Raw genomic sequence first — 26,094 nt, 5'->3', positions numbered from 1 at the left:
TCAAGAGTTGTTTAGTTCAATTAGATTTTAGTGGCCTTTTCAGAACCAATGGCATACGATATGTGGACCTACAGTTTTAAGCGGGATGATTTCAAATGTGTTCAAAATTTTCAAGGCTCTTCCACCGGGAATCGAACCTTTGGCCACCCTTGTGCTAGTCATATTAGATCAGCGGGAAGGCTATAGTTATATTTACTTAGTGTACGTAATAAAGAGTGAAACTGAATGTAAAAATGTAGAGAGAGAGAAGAACGTTTAGCCGTAGTAGAAGCACCCCCATATCCATTTCTCGTGGTCACACGGAGAAGAAGATCTATGTTACTCGTTGTCTCCGTGGCTGGATGATGGCCAGAAAGGCCGTAGGATCATTGGCCGAAATACGCATCCACATCCACAACACACACACAGACGCTCTCTGCAGCGGTCACTTGTTTCTTACAGACGTTTTTATTCTTCGCTTTCTTTGTATGGCCATCTTGCCGAGAAGCAGTATACTGAATCTGGTTAAATACGTCACATCCTTTCGTAATAATAAAGCTGCACTGCCGATTTGGACAAAATAACTAAATAAATAAAATAAAGTAACAAAAAAAAAAAAAAAAAGATAAACCACTTCATGAAGCCCCGTCCTTCGGTGTTCTAGTTGTCTTCTTCTTCTAATGCTTACTTGCGTTTTCCGGTCTCCTACGAAACGAGTTGCTGTGACCAGTTTTGAATCGCTGCTGCTCAGGAAGGAATCAATAATACTGACAAATTACATTTTCACTACTTTGCTGTTTCCTACGCTCAGATAAAGTAACTACTGAAGTCAATACTAAAAAAAAATCTTGTTTTTTGAAATATACGTCCTCATATACCTTTCAACTAGTAAATACCAGAGCAAAGAATTTGATTTACAAAGTTTTTAAGAGACGCTGTACATCCGTCTTTGTGTTTAAAAGATTGCGGACGCAAAAATTCAAGAAGTAGTAACCGAAATTGAAACTGTGAGATTTGACTAGTTTTGTCCAAAGAGACGTCAATTACATTCTCAAATTCGAGACGAGACGAGACGAGATGACAATTTTCGTCTCGTTGACGAAACGAGAAATTGCTCGAATCTCATGAGTTACACCGTTCAATCTCATTCACCCAAGTCTTATATCTCAAAGAACGTTTTAGTGTTACACGATTCGCAGTCTTACGTCCCATGATTATGCCCTTCAGGGTTGCCCACGAGACAGAGGCCTACAAGACAGAGGCTCACGAGACAGAGGGTTGCCTACGAGACAGAGGGTTGCCTACGAGACAGAGGCCTACAAGACAGAGGCCCACGAGACAGAGGGTTGCCTACGAGACAGAGGCCTACGAGACAGATGATTGCCTACGAGACAGAGGGTTGCCTACGAGACATTGTCTCTTCTCAAAAGGATGTGTAAGTGATGCTTTCACTCGGAAAATGTAGGAGGACACGATGGCTCAATAGTAGAGCGCTTGCTTACCTTTGGTGCGTAGAATCACTGGTTCGATCTCCGTCCAAGAAATTTTTTGGTGGACAACATCGTGTCCTTGGATTTTCTAGAGGTAATCACATCATTCCCATATTCTCATTCCAGCACCAGTATCATTCACTTGATTTAATCACCCGTCTCCCTTAGCCTAAAGATTTCATTCCATGTCGTTTCCCGGAAAACATACGTGTTGCTATTGAAAAAAAAAAAAAACTTTGTTTCGTCTCTTATTTCGACATTAAAACTCTGTCTCGTCTCTGGCCAACCCTATTGCCCTTTAGTTAAGAAGGACATATTGTTAATTAGAGTGAATGAGCATAGAGGAGACGCTGTAGTCTAGTAGTCTAAGAGCATTGGACTCATGTTCCAGGTTCGACTCCTGGCCGGTGCTTTCCAATTTCCAGCTTTCACCCAGCGTCGTGAGGTAAACTGGGCAGTCACGTGAATAAAAGACGTGACGGCAACTAGGTCTAGAAAGCTCTTGATACACCTGTCAGAGCGACACAGCGAGCTGACCACGTGTTAGTTGCTGAGTGGACCTAGTTCAGCCGATCGCTAATAGATGGCGTTGGAGTAGACGCCAATTTTTTTTTTTTTGTTCTATTGGAAGCACTTTGTTTTTTCTCATTTCTCGACATGAAAATTCTGTATTGTCTCATCTACTGGCCAACCCTATTGCCCTTTACGTTAAATGAGATGGATTGTTAATTAAAGTAAATGAGCATGAAATAAATGGCGGAAAGTGAATCCCGAGAACTGTGGGAAAACCCACAAAGAAGATGTTGTTCACCATAAACTCACATGGGCTGGGATTGAAGCAGTGGTCCTCTAACACCAGAGGTGAGCACTCTAGCACTTACCCAAAGTGCTCCCTGCTTAATCTAAGTTTGTGACTGAGACACATAGTCAATGCAATCAAGCTGTCTCTCCACACCCTCTCCTACTGCCATCTAACTCGCTTGACTGGCCTTCGGGAGCTCATGTGGTTCGGATTCCACGTTAATCAGTAGGTCCACGTCTCATATAGCCTCGCTGCTGAACGGGACGTTAAACTCAAAATCAACTCAATTGACTGGCCTTCATCTGGTCACTATGTAGCCGACCTTGGTGTATCACACAATCAAATGTGTCGTCAGTCAGAAAAGGTTGAGAAGCACTGCTTACAGTGATAATCAATAGAAGTTAATTAATTACCATACAGAAAATAAACCCCCAGGGACGATGCAGGAATAAGCATAGTTTTGTGACGGTAATTTGAGTGTCGCGTTCTTTCATAACTAACAAAAAAAGACAGAAAAAAGAATTCCATTCGGATTGTAACCAGAGTGAAGAGAAGCAGCGTAGAAATCCAACGCTTAGCTTCTACGATCCCAATGTGTGCTTCCACTGAGGAATTCCCTCCGGGTTATTACTCTTCGCTGACTGATATAATATCGGAAGTACGTCACGGGGCAGGAATGACTCAATTGAACGCGCAACCCGAATACCGATGAACTCCATTCAAGAGTGACACTGGGTGAGTGAGGCATGGCGCCACCCTTAGAATAGGAGGAGGGGTTGAATATGAAAGTGAGGGTTAGTTAATATTACAGTCGCCGCTACTTCTACAGATAGACTGCGTGGCGCGCTCTGGAAGCTATCATTAAGTATCGAAAAGAACAAGATTGGAATAATGTGAAGGTCAAAAGAGTTGAAATGGGATTTATTGTCGATTTTTTTTTCACTATTGTCATTGTAAACTGTTTTGTTCAGAACTTCCGCTATACTTTATTGTTAAAGTTTAATAACGTTTGAAGTCGTGTTGCACACAAGACAAGATATTTTTAAATTCGAGACGAGATGGCAATTTTTGTCTCGATTTCGAGACGTAAATCGAAATCTTGTAGTTTAACGTCCCATTAGGCCCGTTAGGCTATGGGAGACGACGATTAAGAGTCTTCATCCCGGCGAAATTAAAATACCGCTAATTTTACAGTAATTGTGTGATATCTTCAAATAGATAAAAGATAATCGAAATGTGGAACAAGAGCGCCCTAGACAATATTATTTTACATGAGATACCGTTATCACGACACACTTATCTGCTTTCGATTTCCAGCCATTTAGAAAATCGGCATTTATTTTCTCGTTTCTAAATGGCTGCAAACGGAAAGCTACTAGGTGACTCGTGATAACGGTACCTAATGCAAAATAATATTGTCTAGGGCGCTCTTGTTCCAAATTTTAATTATCTTTTATCTATTTGAAGATATCACATAATTACTGTAAAATTAGCGGTATTTTAATTTCGCCGGGATGAAGACTTAAGGCAAGTGAATGATGAATACTTGAAATGAGATATGGCAGAAAGCAGGAGTACCCCCGAGAAAATCCACGGACACGATGTTGTCCACCAGAAAATTTTTGACCGGGGGATCGAACCACTGACCCCATGCACCAGAGATAAAGACTCTAACCCCATGCACCATTGAGTAAAGTCGTATTTTCCAAAGGATTTCCAATGTTCGGGGTGTACCATCTCTTTGTAACACTGGGTGTACAAGAGTCATAGAACTAAATTTAATATACGATCCGAAATATGTGTTCCCACACTAGGGTTCAAACCCAGATTTCACGGGAACCGGTCAAAACCCCCACAGCCAAAACCCCCACACTCAAGAAATGTCAAAACGCCCACACGATCGGTCATAACCCCCACACAAATGGACAAATCCCCCAAACGCACGAACGGTCAAAACCCCCACAGCCAAAACCCCCACACTCAAGAAATGTCAAAACGCCCACACGATCGGTCATAACCCCCACACAAATGGACAAATCCCCCAAACGCACGAACGGTCAAAACCCCCACAGCCAAAACCCCCACACTCAAGAAATGTCAAAACGCCCACACGATCGGTCATAACCCCCACACAAATGGACAAATCCCCCAAACGCACGAACGGTCAAAACCCCCACAGCCAAAACCCCCACACTCAAGAAATGTCAAAACGCCCACACAATCGGTCAAAACCCCCACACAAATGGACAAAACAGCCACACATAGCAACGGTCACAATCCCCACATAAATGGACAAAACCCCCACACAAATGGACAAAACTCCCACACAATCGGTCAAATCTCCCACACTCTGAAATGATCCTGGTTGTATGTCTTGCCCTTGTACTTTTTAATAACATTTTTTATTCCACTTAAACCGATGTTGCAACTATTCTTCTTGCACTGTTTTGTAATGACAGAAACACTAAGGTGGGCGTCGTAAAGAGCCGCAACAAAGACGTGCAATCACGGCATTTTCAGAGTGTGGGGGATTTGTCCGATTGTGTGGGGGTTTTGTCCATTTGTGTGGGGGTTTTGTCCATTTATGTGGAGATTGTGACCGTTGCTATGTGTGGGAGTTTTGTCCATTTGTGTGGGGGTTTTGACCGATCGTGTGGGCGTTTTGACATTTCTTGAGTGTGGGGGTTTTGGCTGTGGGGATTTTGACCGTTCGTGCGTTTGGGGGATTTGTCCATTTGTGTGGGGGTTATGACCGATCGTGTGGGCGTTTTGACATTTCTTGAGTGTGGGGGTTTTGGCTGTGGGGGTTTTGACCGTTCGTGCGTTTGGGGGATTTGTCCATTTGTGTGGGGGTTATGACCGATCGTGTGGGCGTTTTGACATTTCTTGAGTGTGGGGGTTTTGGCTGTGGGGGTTTTGACCTAGACCCGATTTCACGTGTGAACGGCGAAAATGTGAACTCTTTAACCACAAAGAAGAATCGAGTTGGTTGAGCGGTTTAAAAATTAGGTTGACGAACTCTAGATCTGTCTGGAGTTCAAATCCCGTTTAATGATGGAGTGTTACTGTATTGTCCTTTCGGTTTTCATTTTTCATCAGCTCCATTAGCTTAAGGTTAAAACTATGGGACCCAAAACACAAATGCATAAATATAACAATTTTAAAAAATGGGTAAGTTTCAAAGTGTCTCTGAAATTAACGTAGTTATATGCTAAGATAGTACTTCAGATTTAGACTCTAAGCATATCAGTAAAAATAAACGGTTGCTCACTTTGGGAATAGACCGTTGGGGAGGTCCACGGACTGGGCGAACAATATCTCAGATTTCTTAATTGTAACACACTGACATGGTATTGCGTATGCGTTAATGTAATGCAATGTAAGTGTGACTTCTACTCTTAATAATAATAGTAATAGCAGCGGCAATGTTCACCTCTGGTGCGTGGGTCTCTGCATCGATTTCAGTTCTCGCCAAATGAGATTTATGATGGACGAACACAGTGATCATGTGTCTTCGGAGTCCGAGGTCCGATTTCGATTCCCGGTGGAAGCTCATGTGTTTCGGATCCCATGTTAAGCTGTACTGTCTGATACATCCTCGATGCTGAGAGAGACAGTAAATTCAAATCCATCCAACCAATTAGAGTTTAACACCCTTTTCAATACTGAGGCTATATCAGACATGGCGAAATTTAAATACCGCTAATTTTACAGTAGTTATGTGATATATTCAAATAGATAAAAGATAATCGAAATGTGGAACAAGACCGCCCTAGACAATATTATTTTACATGAGATACCGTTATCAAGACACACTTATCTGCTTGCGATTTCCAGCCATTTAGAAAATCGGCATTTATTTTCTCGTTTCTAAATGGCTGCAAACGGAAAGCTACTAGTTGACTCATGATAACGGTACCTAATGCAAAATAATGTTGTCTAGGGAGATCTTGTTCCACTTTTCAATGATCTTTTATCTATGTAAAGATACCATATAATTACTGTAAAATTAGTTGTATTTTAATTTCGCAGTGATTAGGCCTCTTAAAGTGCGACTTATCCGAGAGAAATACAGGGGATCAAACCCAATATCACGCTCAATAAAGCACATACTTTAGCCACATTGCTGAGAATAATCACTAGATTGTTATTATAATGTATCACAAGATTTAAGGACTAATTTTATTCCATTAAATGCAAATTAAGAATTAATTAGTGATTCTTTAATTTCCAGTTTATCATACTCGGTTACACTCATTTGTAGTTTCACGATCTGACAACGGTGTATTGGAAATGCTTGGAAATTTTTTGAGCTTAGTGCGAGGATGAGAGAGAGAGAGAGAAAGATGTAACCTACGCGCCAAGTGAATGAATACCGTACACCGTAGATCTTTCTCTCTCTCTTTCCCTGCTGGACCCAGCTGAAGTAAAAACATTTTCTAGCACCTGGTTGCCCGAGGACACATCAACGAACCGCAACCACGTAGAACAACATCTCACCAAGTCTGGTTTCTTTTCTTTTCAAGACTGTATCCCTCGGTGCACAAGGGTTGCCATCTGTTCAGGGGACGAAACACTTTTTCTTCACTGCAAGCATTCAGTAACTATATACAAAAGTATGCATATATCTCTCTACCTTAGAACTGATCGACAAAAATAAACAAACTGACACCACAGCGCATGAAATAGTATTGTGGACAATATTTTATTGTGATTGGAAAGGGGTGTGGGAGAAACACTGGGTCAGTGCTAACGTCCTCACTTTTGATGCAAACAGTTCTTGGTTTGATTCCATGCAATGATGGGTTCAGAAGATTTCTCCGGAGAGAAATTTCAATAGAATATACCAAAGTACAGCCAAATTACTGATAATCCACATTGAGCATGATCAGAGGCACGGTCCTTGAGGGAGTTTCCTAGCTCAAGACGTCAGATTTGCCCCGGGCCACCCCCTGAAATAATAACTGATTTCAAGTTTTGTGACTTTGTAATGGAAAACATGGTGTCTGTGGATTTTTTTCCCTTTTCTGACCACATTCTTATTCCACATTAGAAAGAAAAAGCCGGAGTGCTCTAAGCAAAACCGTCTGAAACGCTATTCTGAATATCCCGAGCATGGACATTTTTTTAAAAACCGTCCTCATTATTTCCGTGTTCGTGTCTAGTAGTGTTACTTCAAATTTTGCCAAGAGAAGATGCAAGATAGTCCATCGACACAAAAATTTTACGTTTCTATCAACAACTTAGTATATAAGTTGTTTAAAACAGCTTAGTATATGTTTTTCAAATTCAGGGAGGAAATGGCCCCTGTTGTCACCAAATTACGCGTCTGTTCGTGTCCTTGGCGAATCTGATATTACTCAGAAGTGATAGAAAGAGAAAACCATTTTTTTTTTAAGTGTAGAGCGCTTACCTCTAGTGCGAGGGGCCCCTGGCTATGTGGATTTGTGGTGGATAATATCGTGCCCATGTTTTTTCTCGAGGTTTTGCCGTTTTCTTCCTTCTACATCTCCATTTCACCAATTGAGATTCCTCTTGGCTAAGAGGTTAGCGTATGTGGCTTGGGAGATCCGAGTTCGATTCCCTGCGGTAGCTCAAATTGTACTGATCCTGCGTTAGCTGTACATTCACGTCTCATATAGCTTAACTGCTGAAAAGGACGCTAAAAAATTATAAAAACACTCCACCAATTCTTTCATAACTATTTGTTTTCGTTAATTATACAGCATTTGTAACCTGAAAAACATAGCAATGGAATGTAAAATTACAGATTACGTAACATTTATTTCCATTTCAAGTATCAATCAGTTTCCATAGCTTAATTTGATTTGTGTGTGTGTGTGTGTGTAAGTATCAGAACTATAAGGTGAGACCTGTCTACGTTTGCGAAACGTGGTTTCACAGGAAATGTCAACTTAGTTAAAAAATGGCCAACTTACAGATTGATTCTGTTAAGTTGGCTACCAACTTAATTTGGCCAACTGCCTATTGGCTGAATGTCTATGAAATCATATAATACTAATCTAACTCCGAAAGAGAGTCAAATAAATGATTTGTGTGTGTGGGTGTGTAAAATTAAAAAAAAAATGATAACACCTTACACGTTTTATTGGAATTACGTATAAGGTTGTACAGTCAGCGACAAAAGTTCTTTCCCTTTGGTGAAATTAGCTTCGTAAATAAATTCAAAATGGAAGAACAATTTGAGTACAATTTTCGGTAAATTAAAAGTAATATAATTTTATATATGTTCAAGCCATACCGCCGTCGTACTTTCCAGCTATACCACCGTTATTCCCAAAATAAATTTTACGAAATTGAAAGAACATTTGTTGCTGACAGTACTAATATGTGGTAAAATTATACAAATAGCCCAATAACAGGTTTTTGAGAAAACGAATATCTGGCATTGGTACACATAGTTTAATGGATTAGTTGTCGATAAATGGTACTTGGACATTACTTGTGTATATAAAACGACAACCCCCTTTTGGACGAGCTGTATGAGGCAAGAGGGCTGAGTGGACGTTATGACTTCGGCACATACATGAGGTGATGTCAATAGCGTATGCAAATCGGGGTTTAACCTCCCCTTTGGGCAAGACATGGAAAAATAAAAAATATTTTTATATTAAGGTACTGTATTATATTAAGGTCTATACACAAAAATCAGCCTTATCCGGAAAGGTTATGAAATTAATCCTTGCTCGAACCCCATTTTTGTACGATACAGAGTGATGTAGTCCAGCGTTGCCCAACCCCTTCCTTCAAGTGCTTGGGTATAATCTCCCCAAATTTACTGTTCTCCCCCCACCACGAGAGAAAAAAAGTAGTCCAAGAGACCGGTGTTGGATGTCACAAAACCAATATAGCTTGATTTGTAGACTAAATTTAATTCAGTTTCGAAACTTTTTGTCTTTATAATTAATAAGATTTTCTAGCTAGTTACCTATCTGAATATTTGTGTCGTTTCCAATAAAAAGTCAGCCCCCCAGAAAAAAAAACTCTCGTTCGTAATATGCACCCTAAAACTTGCTTGGGGGCACTTCTGGTGTGGTCACAAGCTCTCTCTGGCCGCCTTGATCCCACATTTTTCCCATGCCCATTTTGGACAGGGCCTGGCTTAACCTCTGAGTGAAATTGGGACAAGAGTAAAACTTACACCACCATCACGAGTCGTATCTGGCTCATAACTAGAGGTTGCTCAGGGGAGCTGAGCCCCGCTGAGACAACCTTGAGCATATCTGAAACTTTCAATTATTCGTTGTTATGTTTTATGAGTGTTGTGTTGAGTTTGAGTTGGTCATCCTTTTCAACAGCAAGACTATTTGAGACATGTACCCACATGAGCTTCCCCCAGGAATTGAACCCGGGTCTCCCACGCTAAAGGCGCGTACGCTAACCGCTTACTTGTTAGCCAGGAAGGAGCTCGTTTATATGAATGTAATGTGAACTTAAGTTCCCCTCCCTCCAAAAATGCTTCAGCCTCCACTATCTTACTGTTCTGGCTATGGGCCTGAATGGAACCATAACCGCACAGTTGGGAGCTAGAATCCTTGCCGACAATCTCACTCCAGTTCTGCAATTCGTATCTATTACAAAAATTTGTGAATTACCTCGCAATACGTAGTTAGCTTTGGGAATCGAACCTTGTTCCGGAATCACCAAACACAAACGTGATAGTCTCTCAGTTACCTACGTGTTCTGTTTTCATAAATAGTTATCGGAAATTGGTAATTTGAAGAGTGGTTAGGGAAACTATTTGGTAGATTGCAACTCTGCAGTAGAGCTTAACTTTTTTCCATGAGCCACCAAACAGCAGTTAGACAAGGAATTAATTTTAGCCTTCGATCAAAATGCTTCGAAAGAAGTAAAAACGTATCACGCACTGCGGTGTATCATCAGCAATTTAAAAATTAGGCTCTTTACGAAAAGTCGTTCGCTATTTGAATGGAAAAGAGCAAATTAGTTGTAAGTAAAATTGTGTACGAAAACAAGTTATGCTCATGTGTTCATATGTGGAAGCTAAAGTTAAACTCGGTTAAAATGCGCGACAGCAATCTTATAATACAACAACGTTATAAGTTGCCTGGGCCAAAGAACCTTGAATGACGGTGTTTCTACTGAAAAGTAGCTTCCTAGATGTACTATCTGGCAACGCTGTGATTCACAATAAAACGAGGAAGGGGGTCCTCCAAAAATAAAAAGACGTAAAAAAAAGGATATTTAGAGGTTGGGGTTTCTGGGTTCTCGCGGGGGGAACTATCCTCCTCCTCCCTCCGCTGCCTGCTAAGAAGTGGCCAACACATACACACACACACACACACACACACACACGCGAGTTGAAATGAAAAGGTGTTAGAAGAATGCAAACAAATTATTTACTTTATTCCAATCTTTCAACGTTTAAGCGTTGCGTTTTGTTATGCATGACTTCCTGGCGCGGAGGTGGAGCAACCTTATTCATAAGACATGGACCAACGATGCATCCTTTTCTTCTCTTCATTTTGTTCAGGTTTTCTATGCGGTTGTCTTGTTGAGTCACTCGTGTTGCCTAAGTGTCAATTGATACTAAAGAAAAGTAAGTTATGTACTGTATTTGTTGCCTCATTAGGACAATAAGGTCGTGGGTTCAGAAATCCGTTAAGACACAATTGGTTAGCGTTCTCGCATTTTTACACGGCAAACTCGGGTTCGATTCCCGGTAATGGAACATTTCAATATTCCATATTAGGGTCTGTTTTTGAAGAACACGAAATGAAATGAAATCTTTAAGTTTTATGCCCCACGATTATGCCGGCTAGGCTAAATGAAACGGTGATGATGAGAAATGAATGAAATGGTGGAATGAAGAAAGTGGGAGGAAACTCCACGCACACAGTGTTTGTCCACAACAAAACTCACTTGGCACGAGCTGGGATTGAACCAAAGACCCCATGCATCAGAGGTGAACGCTCTAACACTAAGCCACAGAGGCCCCGCTTGAAAAAAATCACATTTACGGATTTTTTAAACCACTATTCCTAAGCTTGCTTTCCACGTTTATGGTCTGTAGACTAAAGATTTTTTTTTTTTTTTTTTTTTTTTAAAGGAAAGGATGTCTTCCAATTGAAACATGACTCCAGGCTGGTAGCTAGGAGCGGCGGGGAGGGGTTTCAGCATCCCTTCGAAAACACTTAGGCTCCTCCAATCAACTACAGTACTTCTGAAACTTTCAATTGCTTGTTTCGATAGCTACATGCTTTTTTAAAAAATTAAGTCAAGAATACATTCTTTAAAATATATCTTTTTTTCAAAAATGAAAAACGAATAAACCTTCGAAAAACGATAATTATTTTCAAAACGAGAAACGAACATTTTTTTGAAAATGCAAAAGTCTTTGAAAAACGGAAAACAAAATTTCCGATATTTTTCAAAAGGATAATCCCTGATTTTTTTATTTCAACTTCTGAAAGTTAGCCCCTGTACGCCTCACTGAAGACTGCAACTGTTTTCAGGAGACGAAAGTACATTTTTTTGCTTATGTAGCTAAAACAGATTCACGAGTATAAGATCTCATAATTGTCTATCCGATCGAAAGTTAAAAAAAGAAGACTTTATCACATGACTCCAACACATTTCGGACACATGTTTTCTACACAGTGAATTGTAACGCTTATAAAACACATCCTAAGCATTGTATAGTGTAGGAAACTTAATGTATTGATTCTGGTTATAGCCTGATAGATATACAACCCTTAATACAACAATGTTTTCTGGGTTGTTCATCTCCAGGATACAATTTGACTACTTTTTCCGGAAAGAATATTACGAACGGTTTATTAGCCAAACATTTTGTGAAACGTCTATTTAGCCAAATATTTTGCGAAAAATGTTTAACTAGCTGAATACTTTTTCGATAAGTTTCATTATATAATCATTTATGAAACGTTTTAATTAGCTAGCCATTTTGCAAAACGTTCCATTACGTACATATTTTTCAATCCTGTAATCAGCTAAATATTTTGCAAAGCGTCTAATAAAGTAAACATACTATTAAACATTTAATTAACTAAACATTCTGCAAATTCTTTAAATATTTTAAATATTTTAAATATTTTCTTACTCATAATTTAAATATTTGAATATTTTTAAACGTTCGGCGCTGTTTCTTTTGATGTAAATGTTAAACGTTTGGAAGATTCATTAAAACATTTTATTCGTTGAATGTTTGTAAATAGACATTTAAAAAAATCATATTTATAACAGAATACAGTAACATCTCAGGCTGCAAGTAACGTTAATATACGGCGTTCTGCCTAGTGTCAAGAGATGCCACTAGTGTACGGGGAATTTGAAGACAATCTTAAGGCTTGGGGAGGAGAAAACTAGCCGAAAAACGATATGGATTCCAAAAAAAAAAAAAAAAAAAAAAAAAAAAGTTTCAGAAACGTTTGTTAGAGTAGTTTTTGAAACGTTGTAACATTGAAGAAAGGTGACTGAAACATTGTATGCTATTTGTTTTTTTCTGAAGTAGATATAATTACTGTTTAGAGAAAGTTAGAGGAATAATTAGGAATTAACATTCTATTATATTGTTAGTGAATACAATTCTGTGCAGTTTTCTTATTTAAACTATCTAAAGGCAGTATTTCAACTTACATTTCTCTGTTTCTCTTATTTCAGGTTTATGGAGCAATTGCAGAATGGACAGCATATGGTTTTGTTGTTGATCTCAAGGAGTAGAAGGTGTTGACGATCTCTTCCACACTTTCACGAAAAAATAATTTTGAACAAGTTTTGCTCAACGGCGTACGAAAGGAGTTCCTTGCCGAATGTATTTCTTTTCCTTCAAGACTTAAACAATCGATTGATTTATATTTTTACCTCCTTCGCCAGCAGAAATGCCATATATAGGACGTAACTTACTCAGTAGCGAATCTAGCTCGGGGGCGGGGGGCCTAGGCCATCAGTTTTTTGAGTGTTAAAAAATAATTTAAGCTATTATTTATTTATTTTTGAAATTTTATAGCGAACTGATGATTTACCTATCATAGTCTGGGTTCTGGCTGTCCCCCCAGTTTTTACCTTCTAGATTCGCCACTGAACCTCCTGTTCAGACTGGAATTTGAACCACTGTAGTTTTTTTTTTTTATTGTATCACACCGGAGTTCGAGCCTGGAACCTTATGACTAAAGGCAGTGTGCTCTTATTACCGCTAGCCCAACCATGAGGGTTCAAGATTCGACAAGTCGCTGTAGAATTTTAGTTAGTAAGGAGTGGCGGTTCATCATTCCATACTCATAATCCCAATCGAATCGTCAGATTAACCCTTTTAAATTCCAGCTTTTTTAGGTAAATTATATATTTTCAGTCAAACGGCTACAGCATCATCCTTATTTACCGTAGGATCATGGTTCGTACCTCATTTTATTTACAATAGGGCAGCCTTTCAAACGGTTTCATTCACATTTCCCTATCATGTCTCTGAGGCGGGAAAGTTCGAGATAAATCGGGATTTTTCTCTCAACTTTTTCTTTTCAAATTTTGAGCCCCCTGGACCCACTTGTGTTAACACATAGATCTGAAAATTGACTTAAAAATACTAAGGGGTGTACTAAATATGTGTACAATATTTCAAGCTTCTATCTTGAATAGTAAGGGCAGGAAAAATATTTACAAATGATCCCCACAGTGCCCCAGATTACCGCAAAAGACCCTGATCTCAGGTAACAAATTTCCCTATTTATCCTAGGGTCATGTTTTGTACACCATTCTCTTCAAAATGGAACAGCCTTTCAAACGGTACCATTCACATGTCACAGTCATGTAACTAAGGCTGGAAAATAGCGAAAAAAAGGGATTTTTGGTTAAAAATCCCCCCTTTTTTTACCTTTTTCTCCCTCTGAGCCCCCCTATGTTAATAATGCAAAGATCTGAAAAAATCTGATAAATACTACTCGGTGGACTGAATTTTTGTGCAAAGTTTCGATCTTCTAGGTGCAAGAGTAAGCCCGCCAAAAAATAATGAAAATAGGCTTAACATTTTTTTTTAAAGTTATGACGCCATCATCCCATATATCTCGACGTAGAAAGGCGTGAAAACATACTTAACGTGTTCGACAATGCCTCTATGTGTGGCGAAGAAACAAATAAACAAACAAAAACGAAGTAAAAAGCCTTATTGCTACTTTTTAATTTAATAATAATTTAATAATAATAATTTAATAATAATGAAGACACTAATTTAGTACTTTAATACCTAAAAATAGGTATTAGAACTCGAAAGAGTTGTAAGAATTGAGTAAGTCCAAATAGCAGAATGCTTAGAAATCCAACGAAATAAACTGTATAAGTGATAGAGTTTTCATTTAATAACCACTAAGTCAGGGGCGTACGCAGGGGGTGGGTTCTGGGGGTCCGGACCCCCCCCTCCGAAATCCCGACTTTTTTTTGTAAATGTAGTCTACTTTTAGGGACAATTTTAGAAATTTTCATATAATTTGGCCTCAAATTGTATTTGGACCCTCCCGAAACGCTTTAGACCCGTCCCAAAATAAATTCGTGCGTACGTCCCTGCACCAAGTTTATACTGAAACATGAGAAGTATACACCGTAGAGCAAAGCTTGGAAACAATACAGGAGAAATCGCAGAGCATAAAAGGTCATTTTGCTATTGTCTGCTCTTCGTTCCGTTCTTAAAACTTGTGATCCAGTTAAAGCCACGGATCTCTCCCGAATAGCTATAAGATTAGCATGCATGCCTTATGCTCGGAGAGACATTAGTTTGTTTCCTGGTGGGACTTTCAGGCAGGACCGATCCTATGTTAAGCTGTAGGACCCATGTCTCACATAGCCATGTTGCTGGAAAGGTACGTGAAACTGCAAATCAAGCAGAAACAATAAAAAAATCTAAACATGTTGGTCACCTGACCAACTTGGCTGCTTTCTTAATTTGACCACGGGTCAAATGTCAATAAACATTAAGTATGTACTATTATTACATCGTAAGATTGGCCGCTTCATAAATTGGCCACTTTCTATGGGACCAAAGGTGGTTTGCTAAGGTTTCATTATGTTAAATCAAAATGTAGTTACTACTGCAGCGAAATGAGATGTGATTCGGGTTCCCTTTCTTGGTTTCTCAGACAATCTGTAACTCACATATTTACTAATAATAGCACATGCCTGTATCTAATGCTTCTATAGTTACGCCGGAAAATTAACAGGAAAGCTACCGTAACAAATTTTACTGTATAATTAGAAACTATATTTCCATAATTATAACAGATACTCTGTCTTCACTGTCCAAATTAAGAAGTTTCAATGTTCTGAAGTCTGTAACGTACACAGAACTTCGTAAATGGGGTTTCAAGTCCCCAGGTTTATATCACTTTAAAGTACGGACTACTTTCGAATTCAAATCTGAACACGGTAAATATTTATCATAATACTTTGTAAAGCGGGCGGGTTAAAAACTTTCATACTTCCCCTTTCTGTACGCCACTGTCTAAGCTTTGCAATTAATCTTGTTTTGACATACAAATTAATCTTCTTCTGTCAATATAATCATCTTCTTCTTCCAAATCTTCTATTATACATTCTGGTACAATCTTGTTACTTGAAATGTCCTAACTATTTCGTTTTCCTAGGCTGACACTTTGGTTTATTGTTATAAAACACTCACCTCTGGTGCGAAGTGTTTGCGATGTGATCCCAAGCCATATACATTTATGGTGGGCAACATCATGCCTGTGGAATTTCCCGTTCCCTTCCACATTTTCACTTCACCAATTATGTAAAATAATAATTCACTTTCTTTAATCAATTCGTCTTTCTGAGTCCAAAAGATATGAGTTGGACGTAAAACCGAGTTTTTATATTATTATTATTATTATTATTATTATTATTATTATTATTATTATTATTATTATTATTATTATTATTATTATTATTATTATTATTATTATTATTATTATCCATATTGTCCTCTCAACTTTGCCTCATTTGTGTTTTGTTTCATTAACATAATTTTCTCAAGTCTTCTCCATACTCACTTTTTTAACGTTGAGTTTTAATTTTTGTTTGCTCTTTGTAAAGTTCAACGTATTCGTTACAAAACATTGGTCTCTCTCGAAATAAATTAAAAGGGGAAAACATATATTATGCGGAGTACGTATTCTTGGGGAGTACCTATTCATTCTTCAGTATGTAACGATCGGCAGCGGCGGCTGAGAAGTAGAACTCACTACTGGTGCATTGAGTCCTTGGTTCGATCCCAGCGAGCGCCAAGTAAGCTTTGTGGTGGATAGATACTGTGTGCGTGGTTTTTCTCCCGTTTCCTTCCACTTTCTTTATTCAACCATTTTCATTCATTTCTCATTATCAGTGTCTCTTTTAGCCTAGCCGGCAAAATCGTGGGACGTAAAACTTAAAGGTTTCATGTCATTTTTCATCTCTACAGTATGTAACATTTCTCGATATCTCTTACCGTTTTGAAATGAAAATGAAATGAAATCTGTGAGTTTTACGTTCCATGGTTACGTCGGCTAGGCTAGAGGAGACGGTAATGATAAGAAATGAATGAAATAGTGGAATGAAGAAAGTGGAAGGAAACGGGAGAATCCCGGGAAAACCCATGCACGTGGTGTTTGTCCACCACAAAGTTAACTTGGCGCGAGCTGGGATCAATCCACGGACCCCATGCACCAGAGCTGAACACTCTACCACTGAGCCACCGCTGCCCTCTTACCATTTTGATACATGTTGACAGTGAGACTGCCATATTGTCGGAATCCTTCCAAGTGACTTCACATACCTGATTATATCATACATTTTAAGTCCTTAGGTTCAGATAGGTTAGGAGTTATATTTCTGGGCAGTAACTGGTATTTGTGACCTGCCTAAGCCAGTCACGTATGAGGGATGCAGCGATCACACTACCCGGGGAATTGAAAAAAAAAGTTGACTGAGATCTTTATTGATTTTGATTAACGCCTCTTTCAGCAACAAGGCTATATGAAACGTGGACCCACAGCTTAACGTACTATATGAGCTTCCTCTGGGAATCGAACCCGGGTCTTCCAGAGGTGCGTATACTAACCACTTAACCGCGATTGATTCTGGGACCATTACGTTAGGTACCTTCCCGCCATTTGTCACTCAGGATCAAGGGCGCCCTTCAGGGGGGCAAGGTGAGGCGCTCGCCCCCCTAGAGGAAATTGTACTTAAGAATATCGAAAATCCAATAGAATTTTTACATTAGTTACAGCAAAATTTGAAACTATTTTTGAAACGTCGCTTATACTTGCCCCCTCCCCCTTGGAAACCACAACATGGGCGCCCTTGCTCAGGATGGCTAGCCTGAAAAAAGCTTTTACATCTAGACCGAGTGTCCGCTTCGGGAATCGAACCCGGGACTGCTCATATGTCCTAACAGGTGGATTTTGTTTCATACTTGGAAATTACAGTAGACTGCCCAAACTCTATGGGGAATCTAATTGAAACCGGAACTGATGAGTAGTCTAGCATTCTGGTTTCAATACAGAGATAAAGAGAAACCGGGTCGAATTCCAATTCTCGCTATCTCTTGAAAGATTTTGCTCTATGGGAGTCAATATGTGAAACCGGAAGTTGTGACAGCTTTCCACCACTTCCGGTTTTAATAACAGTATAAGTCGCATAAGGTTTCCTATTTTTGGTCGGCGTAGACAGATCACTGAATCTACATTTAAAAAAAACACTATTCTCAATGTTTCCTACTATTTTTCCTTTATCACGATCAATATTGAAGCCGGAAATGGTTAATTTCTACTACTTCCGGTTAGAATAAATAGTCAAAAAAAAATCAGAAGCTATGCTGAACACACAGAACCCATCTCATAAAAGCTATCTCTGTCCGTTTATGAACTGATACCAGTCCACAACCGTACAGTGAGCGACAAAAGTTCTTTCTGTTTGGTAAAATATATTTTTGGGAATAATAGTGGTATAGCTGAAACATACAACGGTGATATGGCTGAAACGTACAGAAAGTCACATTCTTTTTAATGTACTGGAAACTGTACTCAAATTGTCCTTCCATTCTGAAGCTATTTACGAAATTAATTGCATCAAACGGAAAAAAACTTTTGTCGCTGACTGTACATAGCTGTCCAATAAGCCCTCCCATACTTTTACTTAGCGTAATTGGGAAGTTAAAAAAATAAGGAAACATTTCTTAATGGAACTTGGAGTAATATTAAACTCACATAACAAACGATGGCTTTACTCGCTCTATTTGAGTCGAATTAAGTCAGAGAAACATTTTTTTTTGTTCCTTTATGTGAATAAGTGTTTCAAACTATGTTAAAAATTAATAAGGAATCAGACGTTCTATTGCAGATTAATGGAAATTGTCAACAACAGATTTTTGAGTCCTAACGATTCAAAGTTTCGAAGAAGAGTCCACATATTTACACCTACATTCATCGTCATGTGTGCCATTTTGTAATTCAATAAAAAAAATTCTAGTCTTAAATATTCTATATTTCCGAAACCTGCTAATTTACACACTCTAAAATTTTAATATGATATTACAACATTGTGTTTTATGTATGACTTTCATAAAAGTTGGTCAGTAAAGAACCATTGAATCTTGTTCTACGTTAAAGAATGAACCTGATGTAATACATTGCCCAGTAGGAAGGTCAGGGGCGGGTCCAGGGGGGACGATCGCCCCCCCAGAAGAGGAAACTTTCTTATTTTATATATAGGCCTATAAATAAAATCCATTCCAAAGTTTGGAGCCCTTAAAAGTAGCAGTATGACAACCCACCGCCCCTCCCACCGGTGGCACTGTGTTAGAATATCGCTGGCATGATACTGGTAAATTCAGAACTCACCAAAGTTCGACCATGAAGAATAAAGTCTTTTTGTGAAATGAAATCTTTCAGTTTAACATCCAACGATTATGTCCTTTTAGGCTAATGGACACGATGATTAAAACAAGAGAATGATGATGGAAGAATTGGTGGAATGAGAATGTAGTAGGGAATGGGAGTACCCCACGGACACGATGTTGGGTACAACAAACTTACTTGGTCGGAGATCGAACCAGGGACCCCATACATTAGAGATAACCGCTCTACCACTGAGTCGCCATGTTTGCCCTTAATAAAGTATTTCATATTTGTTATAGCATTTTGGTATACTTCAGATGACCCAAGAAATTAGCCACTTTTAGTGACACCCAAACTTTGTCCAAAACATATATTCAGAGGATAATTCGTGTTTTTTTTTAAATTATTTTGTTTTATTTATTGTACAGAGCATTTAATTTACTTTTTTTAAGAAACATGCTCCCAACAATGGAAGAAACATGATTAAAAAATGAAATGAAAACTGCATGAATTATTCTGTTACTACTGATTCGATTTGTTTTGGGGCAAAGTTTCGAAATTCAACACTTGTTTTTAACAGCTTGACTGCCAAGGTGATTTGAGTTTACTGGTCCAAGGAGGCCATAAATTTCTTCTTACCTTTGGCTCGATTATAGATAGTTATATCACATTTTTGTTGCAATATTTTGTTTCTCTCGAAAATGTACCCCTGGGAGCCGAGCACCATAGGTCTCTCACAATAATTTGTGACAATGAGCATCATACATAATGCTCAAGAACCTGGATAGGTTAGTAATTTATGATATCAAACATGAGCATCATATATGGTGCTCATAGCCCCACAGAGAAATAAGGTGATCACCACATATGATGCTCATGGCAGTCAACGAGTGAGTTGTTGCGAATGTTGTCGCTCCCTACAAAGTTGAAAAATAGGAAAAATGTGTTGTCATATGTTGGTGAATACCGCTTGTTCAGCCTTAGTGACACCTCTTAGACCACCTGAGACATATTGTACTAGGGGCGGAGGGGGAGGGATTTCTGGCCTTCAGGGGAGTACTCAAAGTAAGGAACCAGGTCTACAGGAAAGATGTAAATGCGTCTGCAATAACAGTGAGTAACGGCGAAGTGAAATACAGTGAACTCTCGATTATCCGTGATCTTTCGTTCCTACTTGTCTTCTCTTTTGGGTCGATAAATTACTTAACAATGTAAATCTCCAATCACAAATAAAGAAAAGGTGTTTTGCTATGAAAAAAAATGAAAATATTAAACTGACTTTTTGTGAAGAAATAGACCATCAGACTTGAAAGTACATTAAACTAGTATTTATTAAGAAACAATTGTACTTGTAAATTCTTACTATAAACAAAAAGGTTCAAGAGCATTTTCGTGTTGATTTATGTCCCCCTTCGGTCATTTTTCGAATTACGCACGGAATTCGGGAGCTTACTGTATTGGCATGAAAAGTGCATTCGTAATAAGCGAAAACGAGCATCTCTCCCGCAAAACAAGCCGAATGGAAATGGCTATTTTAAAAAATGGATTTCGCCAAATGAGTAAAACAGAACACTATACTGCAAAAGCTTTAAGTACAAGAATTTGAGGGGCTTAAAATGATCTACAGACAGAGCCAAATAATACGCATAGGAGGGTGATAGCTATATCAAGAGTCTAAAGATAGCAGGTAAGTTAGAAGATTTGAAGACACAACAACTGAACGTGGATATAGAGGAGATCATAGACATAAAATAAAAGGAAGAAGACGATGTTTGATCAGGTAGGAATAATATAAGGTACTAAGAGGTCCCATCACGGCGAAATCAAAATACCGCTAATTTTACAGTAATTATGTGATATCTACAAATTAAAAAAAATATAATCGAAGTGTGGAACAACAGCTAGCTAGATAACATTATTTTACATGAGATACCGTTATCACGATTCATTTATCTGCTTTCGATTTCCAGCCATTTAGAAAATCTGCATTTATTTTCGCGTTTCTAAACGGATGCAAACGGAAAGTTACTAGGTGACTCATGATAACGGCACCTCATGCAAAATAATATTGTCTAGGGCGGTCTTGTTCCACATTTCGATTATCTTTCATCTATTTGATAATATCACATAATTACTAAAAAATTAGCTGTATTTTAGTTTTGCAGTGATTAGACCTCTTAATTAACTAACAGAAATTTACTGAAGTTGTGGGATTCTCAGTAATAAGCGCAAACACTTCAATAAACCAACTCTTCTTATAAACAAAGTCATTGCCTCTCTTTAAGTTCCCGTTTGCTTAATTTGTTTATATATACGGAATAGACTTTATTATAAACACCTGTACAATTACAATGACTATATAATAACTATACAACAAATCACTGTATAATTAGACCCCTACAACAAATCACTATACAATTACAAAGATTCACTATAAAAGACCAAACAACACTGTACGATTACGAAGGATCATTGTATAATGACAACTAAACACGTATACTTAGAAAGAATTACTAATATACAATTACAGCTATGCGTATCGCAATAAGTACAATTTTTGTAACCATAATAATGATCCATATTAAAGTTTCGATCACATCAAAAAATCTTTTAGTAATCTATTTTAATATTAATGATAATTGTATTGCAAATCGCTATAATTTGACAAGAATCGAATGCCATCGAATTTCAGAGTGAGATCTTTTAGTTTGTTAAATATATAAATAACCTGTCTTCTGAATTTTGACCAGTTTAATAAGTTGGACATTTTTCTCTCGAACTAACACTGCATAACTTAGTGAATTAAAATATGTATTCTATATATACACATCGACATAATTTTCACCAAGATATCTACAATTAAATCGGAAACAAGGAGGTGCGTTGTCGGTATTGTTATTCAACTTTGTCCTGTAGTACGCAATAACCAGTAGCGTACGCAGGAATTAATTTCGGGAGGGGTTCAAACACAATATGAAGATATTTTATATTAAAATTTCTAAAATTGCTCCTAAAATTAGGCTAAATTTACACAAAAGTCGAAATTTTGGCGGTTCCGGACCCCCAGGACCCACCTCCTGCGTACGTAGCTGGCCATAAGGTAAATTAAAGATAGCAACTAGACCTAAAGTTGAATGGTATTCACCAGGTTATGGCTTATTCTGATGATGTAAATTTAATAGGGGATGATAAGAGAACAATAGAAAGAAACGCAGAGATCTTATTAAATGCTTGCACTCATTTGAATTTAAAAGTAAACGCAGAGAAAACTAAATACATGGAAGTTCGTCGGGATCGTAGTACAGCGAATGATGAATGCGTTAAAATATCAGATAATACTTTCGACAGTGTTGATACTTTCAAATATGTAGGATCAATATTAACATACCAATATCATATCTACGAAGAAATTAAATCTCGACTGAAAACAGGGAATTCGTGTTATTCAGTTCAAAATGTTTTGTCGTCGTGAATTCTGTCGAGGATTTTGAAGCTTAAAATATATAAAAGGATAATCATGCCTGTTGCTCTGTATGGTTGCGAAACATGGTCGCTTACTCTGAGGAAAGAACATAGACTGAAAGTATTTGAGAACAAAATCCTGATACGAATATTCTGACCCAAGAGAAACGTGAATGGGAAACTTCATAACGAGGAACTACATAATTTATACCGTTTACCAAACAATGTTAGAGTCATTAAGGTAGGCTCAGGTAGGCAGGTCATTTAGCCAGAATAGAATAGAAAAAAAATAGGAACGCTTTCAAATTCTTAACTGGAAGACCAATCAGAAAACGACCATAAGGAAGACCTAGCAGCAGATGGGAGGACAATAATAAGATGGATGTCGCAGAAATAGAAGTGCAAAGTAGAAACTAGATTCAGTTGGCTAAGAATAGAAGTCAATGGAGAGCTTTTGTGAACGCGGCGTTGAACTTTCGGGTTCTATTTGGCCATAGACTTAGTTACTTTATCTGTAATTAAATTCAGCTTTTGGTTTTCTGTCCGTGTACCATCCATGGTAGGAGCATATAATATATATATCTGATTGTATTATGAATTTGAAAAATCTGTGAATTATGACAATATTTGATTAAAATTCGAAATCTTCAGATTGCACCGCAATCAGTGCATTTGATACGTAAATTAAAATAAAATAAATAAAACACAGATGCAACACCAAAAAATGAGTTCAATTAATGTATTCTACACGTTTGGTAAACTTTCCTAAATATATCAATAATTTCAATGTGTTACAGTGTATAGTATATATATTTGTGTAGTATACGTTATATGTTTACAGACCACACTCACTGGTAGGCACCTGTACTATTTCTCATGCATGTCACATGATTGCGTATGTGTCACACACACACACATACACAGTTGTCACATCCACATACTCTCTCAGATATGAGGTCATTGACCTTAGGAGTGGCTACCCGTCAGATCACGTCGGTGTCAGCTTCGCTTATACTCGAGTGGACAACAGCCAAGAAACGTGGAAAAAGAAATCAAGAAAAAAATAAATATAGGGACTATGTAACATCCTCTGGTGGGAAGCTGGATTTCTGGTTTTTACTATATTAGCGATTTCGTGTGTTGATCACTACATTTAGCCTATCAAATGACAAATACCCATAATATGTATTAACATCTGAGTTATATGTTATGCAAAATAAGTGATTGGTTACACAGGTGATACTGGGTTCGATTACTGGTAATTTTTAGTTAGCAGAAGCACAGTACAATTGCAACAAACCATATAATTACAAATAATCATTGTATATTTACAACAAATCATGTAATTACAAAGAATCACTACATTTAGAACTACAAGTCACCCTATAATTACAAAATTTATCATACAATTACAAGTAATCACTGTATATTTTCAAAGAGCATCAGAGCCGGCTATTAGGGGGAAGAAGGGCAGGTGCCCCTACTTTTTTGAAGTGACCTCTTAATGTAAATAGTTTTATTTCGAAATGTAAAGTTTTTGTATGAATTACTGGCTCCTAGAAAAAAAAAACGGTGCCATATAATATTTGCCGTTGCGTGAGTACGTATTGGTTATTTGTCTTCCTCTGGATTTAAGAAAGCTACAGAAATTGCGTTTTAATTGCAATTCAAAGCAATTAATACTGCAATTGTGTATTTCTTTGAATGTCGTAGTATATATTTGTACACTATAGTATTTACTGTCTTTCATTTTCTAATAATAATAACATACATTTACCTTCATATGTGGAATTAAAAACATAAGTTACTCATTAATCCTCAGTTTCAATATAACTTCTACAAAACAAGCCTCATTATTCATTAGTATGATTAATATTATCCTTTCTATTTATCTATTTGTTTTGCAAATTTGTTATTAAATAATCTGATCACACAATTTTACAGGCAGAATTTTAAGATGTTCATGAGCAAGGAATCAAATGAAGGGTGTGAGGCAAAAACATGTAATCTACAATTTTACTATTTTAATAAATTAGACGGTTTTCTGCTGCACAAATCATTTTCAAAGTCGGAAGGCTGATTTTTCATATAAGACTATACATGAAGGATTAAACGGACAAGTTTAAACGAAGTGGTAGAAAGGATATGCGTTGTTGTCTATCGGGTGCTGTAAAACGCAGCAATTGCAAAATTGTGGGTTACCATGTTCTTGCCTCACATCCTTCAAATCTCTTCTTACGCCTTCGTTGTTTAAGAGTACAAAGGTTTAGTACCTACTTGCGTTGCTCTCGTCAATTTACTTAAGAAAATATGAAATACGATACACGGTATTTTAATTGAAAAAGATGGTATCCTATTAGTTATACAACCTTTCGTCAAGCAAACTGTTAGAAACAACCAGGAAAACTAATATTGATATAGAAATATTCAGATCCTCTCCTGCCCCCTCCCCTCACTTTTAACGTCCAATCGCCGGCACTGAAGAGTATTATTATATTTAAAAGATGTACCTTTCTTTAAAAATAGCATTCAATTTATATTGAAAACAAGATAAATTTATCCTCCAATATTTTAAAGAACTCTACAAAAGTAGTTTATGAAATATAATAATAAAAAAACTGTCCGAAGATGAGACACATACATCGATTGATCTATCCTAGCTTAACAAAATAAGGATAAATGTTCATGCTTAGTTTTGTTGAGAAAATCGACAGAAGCGCACTTTAATGGCTCTAAAAATTGGATGTTTGTGGTGTAATAATACCAATGTTAAAAATATACTATTTATACGGGTGAAACAGATGTAATATATATCACCATCAATGCCTTTCATTATGACCAGCGTAGTAACTTAGATTTATTTCTGAGGGGAAAGCATTAATACACGTATTTGGGCCCCCTAGAAAAGTTGTTTTTCTAATTTTTGGGGCCCCTCTTTTCATCTTTCTCTTACTCTATATGAACACCCCTCGGAGACTGTGGGACCTCCCGCTTGGCAAGATCTGCGGGGCCGTTAACTACGCCCATGAGCCCATTCCATAAATGACATATTAATTAAGGGGACAATATTGACAAATCTCAAAGCCATAGGAATAAATATTATTTCTAGGGCCCCTAAGAGTAGACTTTTTTTTTTTTTTAACTGAAATGAGCCAACGACACATTTTATTATCTTTATGTATTATTTATCTTTTTGTGTGCAGTTTTGTTTATGTAATGTAGTGAACTTGTTTGATGCTTCATTTATAATTTCATGTTCATATCGTATATGGAGTAAGAAAATTTTGTCTTAAAATGAAACGCCGGCGGGAAGCTTCCCTGGGGGACAGTTGCCCCCCTTCTCCCCACAAGTTACGGCCCTGATTATGACACTACCAAGATAACAGTATACACTATAGATAAGAAATATAATGATCTAAAACCGTTTTCTGCCCATTTGAACGTGACACGGAATATTTACAGATATTTAGATGGAGAAATTCTTTTTGAAATGAAAATGAAA

At 37.7% G+C, this 26,094-nt stretch overlaps 1 long non-coding RNA gene across 1 annotated transcript in view; it reads left to right on the top strand.

Moving 5' to 3' along the window:
* LOC145686831 (uncharacterized) overlaps positions 1 to 13,603 on the top strand; it is a 190,024-nt gene extending 176,421 nt beyond the window's left edge. The window contains exon 4 of the long non-coding RNA XR_014131654.1: positions 12,937 to 13,603. This is a non-coding gene — a long non-coding RNA (uncharacterized LOC145686831). The remainder of the gene's footprint in view (positions 1 to 12,936) is intronic.
* The last annotated feature ends 12,491 nt before the right edge of the window (positions 13,604 to 26,094 follow it).

The sequence above is a fragment of the Thermobia domestica genome, chromosome 5, assembly GCF_964235325.1.
Source record: "Thermobia domestica chromosome 5, izTheDome1.hap1.1, whole genome shotgun sequence".
Taxonomy (NCBI): Eukaryota; Metazoa; Arthropoda; class Insecta; order Zygentoma; family Lepismatidae; genus Thermobia; species Thermobia domestica.
Note: the sequence above shows the minus strand (reverse complement) of the source record. Positions and strands in the feature narration are given on the sequence as shown.